The sequence below is a fragment of the Chrysochloris asiatica genome, unplaced genomic scaffold (genome assembly GCF_000296735.1).
Source record: "Chrysochloris asiatica unplaced genomic scaffold, ChrAsi1.0 scaffold00018, whole genome shotgun sequence".
Taxonomy (NCBI): domain Eukaryota; kingdom Metazoa; phylum Chordata; class Mammalia; order Afrosoricida; family Chrysochloridae; genus Chrysochloris; species Chrysochloris asiatica.
This window is the reverse complement of record NW_006408536.1, coordinates 4,668,026-4,679,465: the sequence shown is the minus strand read 5'-3', so window position 1 is coordinate 4,679,465 and position 11,440 is coordinate 4,668,026.

Genomic DNA, 11,440 nt, shown 5'->3' with positions numbered 1-11,440 from the left:
GAAAAAGGCATAGTAGTTTTTGCTTCTATTTAGGTCCTAGAATGCCCTTCAAACTTAACACCATGTGACCTTTGTAACTGCTAATTTCAGATTCAAATGGGCTATTATCATTTCTTGAAACTTTCATTGTACAATATTATTAGTACACACTTCCATGTGCTAAGAATCTATATATTTATAATACTGTACTTATTATTTTAAACTGTCATCTGATTTTATGACTGTCCCATAAACTATGGACTGTGAATTCCTTAAAAGCATTGACTGTCCTTGATTTGACTTTAAGTGTTTTCACCATTTTATATGGCCTGAAACACATTAAAAAATAAATGCTTGTTACATGAATGAATGTGGTTTATCTAAAATGTTGACCCCTGTAGAATAGTTAACTTAACTCTTCTGTATTCTGGGGAGTGTTGTGACCCCACTGGAGTGGAAATCGCAAGGTCATCGGTTTGAATCCACCCACCACTCCCAGGGAGAAAGCTTCAGCTTTCTTCTCCCGCAAAGATTTACAGCACTTAACAACAACAACTGTGTTCTACAAATAAATTTTTGCAGTAATTTATACTTTTCATGACATTTGTTAACAATCAATTATCAGTAAAATATTTTCTTTCTTTGATTAAAAATCTGTGGTAATTAAAATAATTCTTTTTGTATAATTTCAAATATTCTTTTTGCCTGCCAGGAGTACAGAAACGCCTAATTTTTCCTTGTCAATCATCACTATCTTACTACGAGGTTCTAAAGAGAGATATGCAAGAAAGAATGGCCTCGAAAACAGCATCATTACTTACTGGAGAGAGTCCCCTGGATAGCACAAACAATTAAGCAGGAGCTGCGGCCTGAAAAGTTGAGTCCTTCCAGAGACACCTTGCAATAAACATCTGGTGGTCTACTTTCAGCCATTGAAAACCCGGTGGAACACAGTGCTACTCTGATACACATGTAGTCACTATGAGTTGGAATCAACTTGACAGAAACTGGCTTTGTGTATTTTTTTAAGTTACTGTATGAGCACCTACTAAAGGGAGAAGTCACATCAAATAGATTAGATGACAAAACATGTTTTTTCTTCCAGAATCAAAATCTTAGGGTAAGTATTATAAAGTGTGCCTATGGAGAAAGGAACCAAGAAACTACCAGGCCTTCAGTGAAGACTGTTGAGTCTACTTAATCTACCTGGCTCAAAGACCCCAGAAAGAAAAACAGAAAGGTTACAAGACATGGAGGTGGATCTGACAGAACGTAGGAATCTGCATCTCATGGGACTAAAGACAGTACATAAAGTAATGATTTTTGAGGCACAATGACAATGACTTTACTGCTCAATTAGTGGGGTGGATCACTAGATCAATCACCCTTCCTTAGTTCATGAGGATATGGGAAGCTAAGAAAATGTTGTTGTTGTTGTTAGGTGCCGTCAAGTGGGTTCCGACCCACATCGACCCTGCATAGGGTTTCTGAGGGACAGCTGGTGAGCTTGAACCGCTGCCCTTATGGTTCAAACCGACTTTGCAGTCCAGCACATTAACCCACAGCGCCATCCCAGGACTCTTAAGAAAGTATGAATGATGGAAATCATTTGCCGTAATGAGAAGGGCGGAAGAAACTATCACACAACACATTGTTGTTTTCAGTGGTAATACAAACTCCCAGCTACAAGTCCAAAAAGAAAAAGAAAAGCGCCCGTCTTTCACAAAACCAGTTTATCATTAACTGTCAAGAATACTAAAGTGGTCACTGAAACTGTATTCATTCGGATCCTTTTCTCCTTTTAGGAACCTGATAGGTTTGCACTTCCATGACTCCTTTAAAATCGAATGTGGCTATGTAGCTTGCTTTAGCCAATTAAAGATCAAGGGAAGAGTTTTGTCTCTACTCTAAAAAGAATCTTTATAAGCTAGTGTATCATTCACCCCAGTCGCTCATTCTGAAAATTCATGGCAACATTTCACTTTGGAGCTTCCATTAGCCTGTGCCCTGAGTGACTGAAGTAGAGAACTGCTAAACTGCACTGGACAAAAGCAAGAAATAAACGTTTGTTATGTTCAGCCTCTGAACTCTAGTCTATCCTTTCTGACTTAGTGTACTGTTTGTGATGATACACTATCATATATGAATTGTGATGTTGGCAAAGAATATCGAATATACCATGGACAACCAGAAGAAATGCAACTAGAATGCTGAGAAGGCTTAGGAGAAGCACAATTGGAATGCTACTGAAAAGCAGGATGGTGAGATTTCATCTCCCTTACATTGGGCACATTATCAGGAAAGACCAATAACTAGAAAAGGACATCTTGTTTGGTAAAGCAAAGGGTCAATGAAAATGAGGGAAACCCTCAATGAGATGGAATGACACAATAGCTAAAAAATGGGTTCAAGTCAAAGGCAGTGTAGGACTGGGCAATATTTCTTTCTGTTTATATAAGATCACTATGAAAGGGGCCAACTCAATGGCAACAAATAACCATTCATCTCATATATAATTAAGTGTCATTGTTAGTATGAGGGGGGGATAGGTATAGTCTTCTATTTGGTTCTTAAATTTTTGCAAATGTAGTAGTGCATGAGGCAGTTGTTGTTAAGTGCTGTAGAGTCGGTTTCAACTCATCCTGACCATATATAGGGTTTCCAAGGAGCTGCTGGTAGGTCTGAACTGCCGACCTTGTGCTTAGCAGTAGTATAAAGGATGGAAATAGTCAAAATGGATGAAGAGAAAATAATTATGTATAGAAGATACATTTTTTAGATATTAGAATGATATTAGAGTTTCTATATATAACCAATTCATCATAGTCGTAAAAAAATCTTTTTTATCTTGTTTAGAAAGAAATAGCTCAATTACATATTCTAAAAAGCAATCTATAGCATTTCAAATGTGCGGGATGCTTTCTGATTTTCTTTAATTTGTAAGAAAGAATTAGCATGTAAATAGGTAATTAAGAAAAGGCATAAAAGGCCATGATAGAAACTAATATTTAGAATAGGAATAAAAGGTTTCCCCCCCTCTATTTCTTGCAGTACAGAGAAGTAGCTAGGGTACAACACTGATAAATCTCAGGAATAAATCCTCTAAGTTACAACTTACAACTTCCCTTTAAAACAGCGAAAAAGCGAGTCTTTTATTGTTTCTAATTCTTTTACTATTTATTTCTGAGGAAAAAAATCCTTCAAGTTACAGCTTACAACTTCCTCTTTAAAACACAATAAAAAAAAAAGGAAGTCTTTTAAAACCTTAGTGAATTTGGCATACTGTTACATTAGGAGGCAGATGTATGTGGTTGTCTGTGTTTGTTCACTGACTGTGGAATTTTCTACACACACCAGCTATGCAGCACATGTGATTCAAATCTGTCATTCAGATTTATTTAAGTTTATGTGTCAAGAATGCTCAGATAGCCAAAACCATCACTAATAAATTTCTTAAGTGCCAGTGTATGACCAAAAATAACTACTGGACATTTATGGTTTATTTGGGCAATAAGGGAAAGTTCAGCAGGGTTACAGAATTGATGGAATTTACGGGGAATGCCATAAATAAGTTCAAGTTTGAAGTCAAACACAAAAGGACGTTTGAGGTTAAATAGTGATGGACTGTGAAAGTCATGATGTTTCCATTCTTTAAGATCTCTGAGTTGTGCAAATGGTTTGTTGCTCTCAGCTACTAACAGAAAGGTTGGCCATTTGAAAGCACCTAAAGGCGTCCTTACAGATGAGTGGTGGTTGCCCAGGATTGGGCAGTGTTTCATTCTGTTGTGCATAGGGTGGCTATGAGTCGGTGCTGACTCAATGGCACCTAACAACAACAACAAAGGAGCCCTGGTGTGATAACATAGGATAAGCACTTGACCTCAAGGTCGATTTGAACCACAAGGTCGGCAGTTCAAATTTACGAGCTACTCCTTGGAAAACCTATACAGGGTCACAATGAGTTGGAACCAACTAAACAGCACTTAATAATAACAATGGTGACACTGTAGTATAAGCACTGGACTGCTAACCACAAGGTTATCAGTTCAAACCCACCAACTGCTGTGAGTTGAAACTGACTTGACAGCCCATAACAGCAACAACAAGAACAATAGTATTACAGAAGAAAACTCTGGCAATCGGCTTAAATGAAGTTTGCTGTAATGGTGGTGTTAAGTGCTGTCAAGTCAATTCTAATTCATAGCAACTCTGTATAGGGTTTCCAAGGAGTGGTCAGTGGGTTTGAACCACCGAACTTGTGGTTCACAGTCCAGTGCTTATCCTACAGTGCCACACCAGGACTCCAAATGATAATTACAGCCAAGAAAACCATCCGGAGACCATATGGAGTGTAGTTCTACTCTAACACATGGGGTCACTTTGAGTCAGAATTAACTGGATTTTACTTCTAAAAAGATTGCTTAAGGGATATGGAGTTTCTCTTTATGGTGATAGAAAATTTAGTAATGGATATTGATGATGATTTTACAACATGATTGATATAATTGGTGTCACTGAATCGTATAGATGGCAAATGTTATGTTATCTATAATTTTAAAACAGTAAAAAAAGAACAGGTGGTTCAAAACCAAATATCATATTCTAAATAAAAAGATGCATGATAATGTGTAAAATATATCAAAAAGTAACAGATTAATGGATATAGGATGGATATTGTTGTTGTTGTTGTTAAGTGCCTTCGAGTCGGTTCCGACCCATAGCAGCCCTGTACAGGGTTTCCGAGGCTGTAAATCTTTACGGGAGCAGAACGCCTCATCTTTCTCCCGCGGAGCGGCTGGTAGTTTCAAACTGCTGGCCTTAAGGTTTGCAGCCCGATTCGTAACCACTATGCTACCAGTGGATGGATAGAACTGTGATATGTGAAAAGCAAATAAAGATAGATGTTAACAATTTGTAGAATCTAAGCAGTGGTTGTCTGGATATTCTCTGTACAAGTATTTCACATTTGCTGTATGTTTGGAAATGTTTATTCTCAAATACTGAGAAAATTAAGGCAGGTCAAATTGTGCAAAGTATTTACAGGTGGTAATAACAACTAGTGTGGTGCTGTGAATTAATGTGCCAGACTGCAAAGCCGTTTGAGCTGCAAGGTCGGCGGTTCAAGCTCACCAGCTGCTCCTCGGAAACCCTATGCAGGGTCGCTATGGGTCGGAATCGACTCGAAGGCACTTAACAATAACAACAACAATAACAACCACACACTGCCTTGAAAATTATTCTGTTTTTTTTTTTTTTAATTTAGGTTCATTGAAGCACAAGTATGAAAAAGGTATAATTTTTATAATAATAAAGCAGTTTCCATATCAATTTTTAGCCCAGAAGTATCTGTGGTGGAAAATACATATTTGCTAAAAAAAAAAAAAAAAAGACATAGCTAACACAACCTATCTGCAATGAATAATTCTCATTCCAATCTTAAGAACAGATTTGATGGATTAGACACTAATGACCGAAGACCAGAAGAGCCGTAGGATGACACCAAGACCATCATAAATGAAGAAAACAAAAGGTCATTAAAAAGACAGGAAAGAAAAAAAGACCAAAACGGATGTCAGAGAGACTCTGAACTTGCTCTTGAATGTAGAGAACTTAAAGTAAGTGACTTGAAGAAATGATGAAGCAAAAGAGTTGACCAGAACCTTTCAAAAGGTCGTTTAAGAAGACAAAGTATTATAAAGAAATGGGTAAAGATTTGGATTCAGAAAACCAAAGGAAAGATCCCACTCAGCATTTCTCAAGCTGAAAGAACTGAAGAAAAAATTCAAGCCTCAGGCTACAATATTAAAAGAACCATAGGCAAAATTTTGAATGCTGTAGAAAGCATCGAGAGAAGATGGAAGGAATACAGAGTGACTGTACCAAAAATAATTGGTTGGTGTTCAATCATTTCAAGAGGCAATGTATAATTAATAACAGATAGTATTGAAGGAATAAATTTAAGCTGCACTGCAGGCATTGGTGAAAAACAAGGCTCCAGGAATTGAAGGACTACAAATGGAAATGTTTCAACAAACTAATGGAACATCTATGTCAAGAAATTTGGAAGATAGCTACTTAGTCAACCAACTGGAAGAGATGCATATTTGTGCCCACTGCAAAGAAAGGTGACCCAACAGACTTCATTTTGTTTGGATGCACTATCAGCATTCATGGAAGTAGCAGTAAAAAAATAAACAATGTATTACATTAGGCAAATTAGCTGCACAAGATCCGGTTAAAGCATTCAAGAGCAAAGATGTCAGTTTGAGGACTAAGGTGCGCCTGACCCACACCATAATATTTTCAATAGCCTCATACTGAATGTGAAAGTTGGACAATGAAGAAAAAATAAAGAAGAGCAAACAAATCTGTGTTGGAAGAATTACTTCTCTCATACGTCAGACATAGTAGCAGAAGAGACCAGTCCTTAGAGAAGGACATCATGCTCGGTGAAGTGGAGATTCAGAGAAAAAGAAGAAGACTCCCAATGAAATGGATTGGCACAATGGCAGCAGCATAACAATGTCAAGCATAACAATGATGTAAGGACAGTGCAGGACCCACAGTGTTTCCTTCTGTGGTGCATAGGGTCGCTATGAGTTGGAACTAACTCAACTGCACCTAAAAACAACAACATCACATGCAACCAAAATGCTGTTCAAGATTATTTAAAAATAGTTGTAGCAGCATGTTGACAAGTTGTTGTTGTTGTCGTCAGGTGCCACTGAGTCAGAACCGACTCATAGCGACCCCATGCACAGCAGAACGAAACAATGTCCGATCCTGGGCCAACCTCACTACCGCCGCCACACTTGACGCCATCAATGATGCCACCTGGCTGATCCATCTCGTTGGGGGTCTTCCTCTTTTTCTCTGACCCTCCACCTTACCCAACATGACAACCTTCTCCAGCGACTGTTCTTTCCGGACAATGTGTCCAAAGTATGAGAGACGAAGCCTAGCCATCTTTGCCTCCAAGGAGCACTCTGGTTGCACTTCTTCCAAAACAGATCTATTGGTTCTTTTGGCAGTCTATGGCACTTTCAGTATTCTCCTCCAACACCACAACTCAAAGGCATCAATTCTTCTACGATCTTCCTTATTCACTGCCCAGCTTTTGCATGCATATGAGGCTATTGAAAACACCATGGCCTGGGTCAGGCGCACCTTAGTCCTCAAGCTCACATCTCTGCTCTTCAATACTTTAAAAAGTTCCTGTGCAGCAGATTTGCCCAATGCAATACATCGTCTGATCTCTTGACTGCTGCTTCCACGAGTGTTGATAGTTGATCCAAGAAGAATGAAGTCCTTGACAACTTCAATCTCTTCTCCATTGATAAGAATGCTGTTTATTGGTCCAGTGGTGAGGATTTTTGTTTTCTTTACATTGAGTTGTAATCCATATGGAAGGCTGTGCTCTTTGATCTTCATCAGTAAATATTTTAAGTCCTCTTCACTTTCAGCAAGGAAGGTTGTATCATCTGCATATCTCAGGTTGTTAATAAGTCTTCTTCCAATCCTGATGCCACGTTTTCCTTCATAGAACCCAGCTTCTCGTATTATTTGCTCAGCATACATATTGAACAAGTATGATGAAAGAACACAACTCTGTCGCACACCTTTCCCAATTTTAAAACATTCAGTGTTCCCATGCTCTGTTCGAACAACTGCTTCTTGGTCCAGGTACAGATTTCTCAGAAGTACAATTAAGTGTTCTGGAATACTCATACTTCGCAATGTTGTCCATAGCTTGTCATGATCCACACAATCAAAAGCCTTCGCGTAGTCAATAAAGCATAGGTAAACATCCTTCTGATATTCTCTGCTTTCAGCCAAGATCCATCGGACATCTGCAATGATACCTCTCGTTCCACGGCCTCTTCTGAATCCAGCTTGAACCTCTGGCAGTTCTCTGTCAATGTATGATTGTAGCCGTTTCTGTATTACCTTGAGCAAAACTTTACTTGCTTGAGATATCAAAGAGATTGTCTGATGATTTCCTACAAGAATCTGCCAGAAATTCAAGTTGGATTCAAATGAGGAAGTTGACTTAGGGATAACATTGTTGACGTCAGTTGGATCTTGGTTGAAAGCAGAGGGCACTAGAAAGAAGTTCACTTGTGTTTTATTGACTATGCAAAGACATTCGATTGTGTAGGTCATAATGAGCTATGGATAGCACTGCAAGTAATGAACATTCCAGAATACTTAACTGTGCTCATGATGAACCTGTACATAAATCAACATGCAGTTGCTGTTGTTAAGTGCCATCAAGTTAGTTCCAACTCATAGAGACCCTTCATATAGTTTCTGAGCCATGGCTGGTGAATTTGAACTGCCGATCTTGAGGTTCAAATTGACCATGTGCTCCCGTGCTTATCCTACAGCACCATACCAGGACTCCAAGAAGCAGTAGTTAGAGCTGAATAAGGGGATACTGAATGGATAAAAATCAGGAAAGGTGTGCACTAGGGTTGTGTCTTTTTATTCTACTTATTCAATCTGTATGCTAAACAAATAATCCAAGTTGGATTATACGAAGCAGAATGTGTCATTAGGATTGGGAGAAGACTCATTAACAACTTGCAATATACAGATGATAACAACCTTGCTTGCTGGAAGCAAAGTGGACTTGAAATACTTACTGATAAAGATCAAAGACTACAGTCTTCAGTATGGATTATACCTCAATTTAAAGAAAATGAAAACCTTCACAACTGGGCCAATAAATAACATCATGATACAAGGAGAAAATATTGTTGTTATCAAAGTCTCCATTTTGCATGGATCCACAATCAACACTCATGGAAATATCAGTCAAGATATCAAAAAAACATATTGCATTAGCAAATCTGCTGTAAGAGAATTCTTTAAAGTACTGAAGAGCAAAGATACCCCAGATATGGCATTTTCAATTGTCTCATACGCATGTGAAAGTTAGACAACAACTAAGGAATATCATAGAAGAATCGATGCATTTGAATTATGGTGTTGGTAAAGGATACTGAAAGTACCATGGACTGCCAAAAGAACAAATAAATCTGTCTTGGAGTAAGTATAGCCATAATGTTCTTTAGAAGCAAGGATGGCAAGACTCTGTTTTTCATATACTGGACATGTTGTCAGCAAGAACCAGTCCCTAGAGAAGGACATCATGCTTGGTAAAATGAAGGGTCAGCAAATAAAGAGGAAGACCCCTAAACAAGATGGACTGACAAAGTGGCAGCAACAATGAGCTCAAACCTAACGATTCTGAGGATACCGCAGAACTCGGCAGTGTTTCCTTCTGTTGTGCAGGGGGTCAGTATGAGTCAGAATTGACTCAACAGCACCTAACAACAACAAGTGACCTGTAATCCAGAATGAATTTATTTCATAAATATTAGGATTACTGATGCTATTATTAAAAATAGTTACTGAGAAAAATGCTACATTCATAAATAGAATCACATCATACTTTGGGTTTATTTAGAGTAAAACACTTACAGTTTAAAGTTTGGACCTTATTCTGATCTTTGGAAATCAAATTAAGAGTGTTATTTGTCCTAGTGTTGAGCATATAGAATTTGTATAAATGATTCTGCATTTTTCATACTGCTCACCATATTGTTACAGCACTAGTAAGCATTTCTACTTGGATCTATTTGGAATGGTTTCAGACATTTCAGGTAGACTTTCAGAAAACATTAGCTTTGACCTTCCTCTAAAAAGCTGAAATGTTTCATCTGGTGATTGTAAGCCGTTGATCCTCTTTCAAAAATCCCAAAAGAAACATATGGGAAAATTACACTGTAGAAGCTTTCCACTTCATCACCTCATCAGAAATTGAAACAGAACATTAGGAATTCAGCCAAGAGTTGCCATCCAAAGGCCACACTTTCTGTATGCTGACTCAACTCCGGCATTAATTATGGGAGCATATGATGGTTACTGATATATCTTTGGAACATCCAGAAATTGCTTGAGAAAATATAGTAAATTATCCTTGTCAAATTTAGAACAGGTACGCAAATCTTTTTGAAAGGGAAAATGAAAGTGAATTAAGGAGAAACATCCTCTAATCAGACTCAGATTTAACTTTCAAGTATGCAGTGCAGCAATGTGCTTTAAAATATTAACTTTGAATGCTATCTGATGATTTCGTTTCATTGGAATTTTAATAAAGACACATTTCATTCTAAGCTCTGCTAGCGTAGTGGTTATGAATCGGGCTGCTAACCTCAGGGTCAGCAGTTTGAAACTACCAGCGATTCCGCGGGGGAAAGATGAGGCTTTCTGCTTCCGTAGACTTACAGCCTCGGAAACCCTGTACAGGGTCGCTGTGAGTCGGAACGGCTCCACGGCACATAACAACAACAACAACAACATGTATGTGTTTTCCTATTTTGAAGGATTTTTAATAGTCAAATTTCAGTTCTTTTATATAATCCCAGATGTTATTAATTATATAATTTTATAGGGTAGCATAAACCCCAATTGTAAAGAGTAATTCACTTAAATATGATGACCACTGGAGGTAAAATTATCAGCACAGTTAGTTATCAAGTCAAGGGCAAGTGGGCTAAAGAGAGAGAGAATGAATGCAGTCTCAGCCATACAACCAGGGAATGTCTGATAATGTCATTTTCAGGTCTAGCCACTCCTTTTGTTTTCTTTTTCTTTCTTCCTTTTCCCTTTCTTTTTACAGTTTCTATTTCTCTCTTCCTTATGTTTGTGTTTTCTTTAACTCCTCAGACATGTTTGTATTGTTGTTGTTATTAAGTGCCTCAAGTCAATTACAATTCATAGAGACCCTGTATAAGGTTTACAAGGAGTGACTGGTAGGTTTGAACCGCCCACCTTGCGGTTAGCAGTCCAGTTCTTAGCCTATAGCACCGCATCACGTTTTAAATTATTTGTCAATTTTATCACCTCTGTCAATCCTGGATCTTTGATCTGATTTTTTTTCCTGGGTATATCATACTGTTCTGCTATGAGAATGCTTAATAATTATTGATTAGATGCTGGAAATTGTAATATTATGTTATTGAGTAACTAGATCTTCTCATTTTCCTCCAAAGAATGTTGTTTCATTTATTATACTTGCATCTCAGTGTTCTCCTGTTGAGGCTTTTTTCTAAACGTCATATGAATGGGGAGGTTAGTGTTTAGGACTTCTTCCTATACTGTAGTCCTGCTGGAGTCCAACTCAATTCCCCTAGTGTAGCACTGGATGATAAGCTCTGTACTGATAACTGTAAGGTCGCAAAGTGGCGATTCACACCCACCAGCCACTCTCAGGTCGCTATGAGTAGGAACCGACTCTACAGCACACAACAACTCAATTCTCAGAGTGATTAATAAGGCTACTGTACTTTATATCCCTGCCCAATGCCTGGTTTTAGGAACTGTTCAGATTACAGCTAGGTACCTGATAGCCATTCTTTGCCAGATCCTGGGGTCTTACCCTTACTTTTTTTTT